Genomic DNA, 4655 nt, shown 5'->3' with positions numbered 1-4655 from the left:
TTCTACCTAGCATTAAAAAGGGTTCCCCCATGGGGACAAACCCAAAACCCCTACATTGTTCTACCTAGCACCTTTTTTTTTGTAAGGGTGGACTGTGCATTCAGAAGGGTTTGCCATTAACAGCTCCAATGCTCTTGATTTAAAAGGCAACCCCCTGACAGTTGTCTCTCCTCCCCCAGCATCGTAAGCTGACCATAGAGTGTGGTGGTCCCAGTGGTAAGAAGCACAGCTTTGTAACAGAGAGTTCTAAGATTGCGCAGTACCTCCTTAGTCTCTGCTCCGGGCAGCACAAGTTCCACAGCGAGATGAGTTCCAGGCAACTCAGCCACAGCATCGCTCAAGGTACGGGGCTCTTAGAGCACACACAGGCAGGCACACACGCAAACACACACACACACACACACACACACACACACAATTACTTATTCATTATGATTATTTGTTGTCTTTCCAGATGAGAACATTGACAAGTACCAGTCTATTTGTCGGACCAGTGACTCCCGTATGAAGCGTCTTTCATGTTCTGAGGTTGTCCTGAACAGCGTAGAGTTACCATCCAACCTCGGCCACCGCGAGTCATTAAGTAAGTCGTGTGATGACATCACGGCGAAGGTGGAGGCGCGTCTAAGGCAACAGAGAGAGTTGAGGGAAATGAGCAGAGATCTACCCGAGCCATGCCCACTGTCAGAGATGAAGGAACAGCAGGCCTGGAGGTAACAGTACATAACACGATGTAACCCTACATAGCACTGCATGCACTAAATAACACTACATAACAATGAACCTCATCATCTATAACATGATTTTCACTTGAGCTCAAATGGTCCTACATTCCATGGGGGTAACGCACCTCTGCCTCACCTCACCTCCAGTGCAATTTGTTTATTCATCCACAAAGGGAGAGACCCTCTGCTTATTTACGTTGACTTTATCCTTTGACAATGATGACAATATTTGTGGTGACAAACTATGTGTCGTTGTGTTCTAGTACTCTAAAATGATTTCCAACAGTACAGATTGTTAGTATAATGATGAACTTTGCAAACCCACGACTGTTGTGTTCCAGTACTCCAGAGCCCATCCCCAGAATCATGTCCAATCCCATGCTACAGAAACATGACTCCACAACCTCCTCTATACAAGGTGAGGACTGAGTACGCTATATACTCTTATCTGAAGAATTTACTATAACACTGCATATGCTTAACTCTCTGCATTAACTTAACTCTTAACTCTAATTTTGGCTTTTTTTTTATGAATACCCTTGGTATTATGTTTAACCACTGACCTGTGGGTTATTTTATAGTAGACACTCCAACCAGGGGTTCTCCAGAGAGAGAGATCATCAGTCTGGTCCTAAGGAAAGACCCTAAACTGGGCTTTGGTGAGTAACAGGGTTTTAGGGGTGATTAGGAATTGAAGGGTGCATTTGTAGATTCATTTTTTTTGCCATAGAAATACAATGACTCTGGTCCTCTGTCTCTCTCTTGTCTCTCTCTCTATATATATATATTTTGTATCTATATCTCTTTTTTCTCAGGGTTTGTGATAGTGGGGGAGAACAACACAGGGAAACTGGACCTGGGAATCTTCATAGCCTCCATCGTACCTGACGGACCAGCAGACAGAGACGGCAGAATCAGACCAGGTACTGAACAGGGAGCAAAAACAAGTCTTCGGGTGTCAGACAAGATTACGTATCAAGTGAACAGAGTTCAAACACACTGCCTTCAGGAAGTATTTTATTGTAATTTTTTTGTCAACGATCTACACTAAATATTCCGTAATGTTAAAGTGTAAGAAAAATTTGAACATTTGTTGAAAAGCCATGAAAAATAAAACACTAATATATCTTGATTAGATAAGTATTCAACCCCCTGAGTCAATACATGGTAGAATCACCTTTGGTTGCGATTACAGCTGTGAGTCTTTCTGGGTAATTCTCTTAAGAGCTTTCCACACCTGGATTGTGCAACATTTGCCCATTATTCTTAACCAAATACTTCAAGCACTGTCAAATTGGTTGTTGATCATTGCTAGACAACCATTTTCCGATCTTGCCATAGATTTTCAAGCAGATTTAAGTCTATACTGTAATTCGGCCACTCAGGAACATTCACTGTCTTCTTGGTAAACAACTCACAGTGTCTGGTGGAAAGCAGACTGGGCAAGGTTTTCCTCTGGGATTTTGCCTGTGCTTAGCTCCATTCCATTTCTTTTTTATCCTGAAACTCCCCCGTCCTTAACAATTACAAACATACCCATAACATGATGCAGCCACCACTATGCTTGAAAATATGAGTGGTACTCAGTAATGTGTTGTATTGGATTTGCCCCAAACATACAGTAACACTTTGTGTTCAGGACAAAAGGTGAATTGCTTTGCCACACTCCAGATACAGACTGTAACACAACAAAATATGGAAAGAATCTTTGGGGTGTGAATAGTTTCTGAAGGCACTGTACATATCATATTAGTATTTTCTTTTATCTTTGGTTGATGGTCAGACTGATATTGTGCTTTGATTGGTTGATTATGCAGGTGGTCGTCTGATTTCTCTAAATAAGATCAGTCTGGAGGACGTGACGTTCACTGACGCAGCTGTCATCCTCCAGAACAGCCCTGATGAGGTGGAGCTCATCGTCTCACAGCCCAAATGTACGTAGAACCTATTACAACCCTTACACAACCCACCCAAATATACTCTTCATACTCTGTCATTGTCAAATCAAATGTTCAAATCACATGCGGCAAAAACAACAGGTGCAGACCTTACAGTGAAATGCTTACCTACGAGACCCTGATCAACAATGCAGTTAAAAAAAATATGAGTAAGAAATGAAAGTAACAAGTAATTAAAGAGCAGCAGTAAAATAACAATAGCGAGACTATACACACGGGGTACCGATACAGAGTCAATGTGCTGGAGCACCGGTTAGTTGAGGTAATATGTACATGTAGGTAGAGTTATTAAAGTGAGATGCTAACAACAGAGAGTAGCAGCGGTGTTAAAAAGGGGGGGGGGGGGGGGCAGCAAAGCAAGTAGTCTGGGTAGCCGTTTGATAAGATGTTCAGGAGTCTTATGGCTTGGTCCTGGAGGGCAGGAAGCTTGGCCCCAGTGATGTACTGGGCCGTACGCACTACCCTCTGTAGTGCCTTGCAGTCGGAGGCCGAGCAGTTGCCATACCAGGCAGTGATGCAAACAGTCGGGATGCTCTCGATGGTGCAGCTGTAGAACCTTTTGAGGATCTGAGGACCCATGCCAAATCTTTTCAGTCTCCTGTTGGGGAATTAGGTTTTGTTGTGTCCTCTTCACAGCTCTCTTCGTCATTTGTTTTTATTTCTAGACCTTATCTGGAAGATTGCTGCTTTTCTCACTTGTCTTTTGTGGTACTCAGCATAATTATATATTTTTTTATTTGGTTGATTAGCTTTTTTCACCCTCTTCCATTTGTCTATGTGTGTATTTCTGGGAAAGGGTAAGGGGGATACCTAGTCAGTTGTACAACAGAATGCATTCAACTGAAATGTGTCTTCCGCATTTAACCCCTCTGAATGTGCCTGAAGCTAGGTTTCCATCCAATTGGCGACAAATTTTCATTGCAATATTCTAAAATCTGCATAAAAACATAGTGCGACCTGTATGGTCGCAGTGGTGGGTAATATATGGGGCTTTGGTGACAAAACGGATGGCACTGTGATAGACTGCATCCAATTTGCTGACTAGAGTGTTTTGTAAATGACATCGCCAAAGTCAAGGATTGGCAGGATAGTCAGTTTTACGAGTGTATGTTTGGCAGCATGAGTGAAGGAGTCTTTATTTGTAAATAAGAAGCCGATTCTAGATTTAATTTTCGATGGGAGGTGCTTAATATGAGTCTGTAAGGAGAGTTTACAGTCTAGCCAGACACCTAGGTATTTATAGTTGTTCACATATTCTAAGTCAGAACCGTCCAGAGTAGTGATGCTAGTCGTGCGGGCGGGTGCGGGCAGCGATCGGTTGAAGAGCATGCATTTAGTTTTACTAGCATTTTAAGAGCAGTTGGAGGCCACGGAAGGAGAGTTGTATTGCATTCAAGCTCGTTTGGAGGTTTGTTAACCCAGTGTCCAAAGAAGGGCCAGATGTATACAGAATGGTGTCGTCAGCGTAGCGGTTGATCAAAGAATCACCCGCAGCAAGAGCGACATCATTGATATGGTGATGTGGGTGCCGTCTTTTGCTCCATTCGTATTTGGGGAAACCATTGATGGCAAAGAAACCCCTCTTGACTTGCGATGGTGTATGGAAATGGAATGTTACAGTTTATTTAGATGATAATTGCATCCAAAACATTGGTTTATCAAGTGATGCCGATCGGCAAGTTTCACTTGAAAAGTGCCCTTTGTGGATAGCACTTGCCTTTTTAAAGTAAGCCTTAAATCCTCACAAAACTCCTATAACAGTTTTGGGAAACAATGTCTGATGAGCCAATCTGTACTTTTCACTTTCACAGTACCTATAATTTAACAAATGACTGTACTTTATATGGATTTTTATCATAACAAATGTACTGCTGTGGTGAAATGATATGGCTGTCAAGATAATGTTGCATGAATTCATGATGGAAATACAATGACATCGAAATGATTTAATTATTACTCCCACAATTTGACA

General features: G+C 42.2%; 1 long non-coding RNA gene across 1 annotated transcript; it reads left to right on the top strand.

Moving 5' to 3' along the window:
- The first annotated feature begins 1302 nt into the window (after positions 1 to 1302).
- Positions 1303 to 2659, top strand: LOC118964986. Its single transcript, XR_005052321.1, has 3 exons — positions 1303 to 1384; positions 1541 to 1648; positions 2543 to 2659. It is a non-coding gene; the product is annotated as an uncharacterized LOC118964986 (long non-coding RNA).
- The last annotated feature ends 1996 nt before the right edge of the window (positions 2660 to 4655 follow it).

This window comes from Oncorhynchus mykiss, chromosome 1 (genome assembly GCF_013265735.2).
Source record: "Oncorhynchus mykiss isolate Arlee chromosome 1, USDA_OmykA_1.1, whole genome shotgun sequence".
NCBI lineage: Eukaryota > Metazoa > Chordata > Actinopteri > Salmoniformes > Salmonidae > Oncorhynchus > Oncorhynchus mykiss.
The sequence above is the reverse complement of the archived record's forward strand: the minus strand, read 5'-3'. Positions and strand labels throughout refer to the sequence as shown.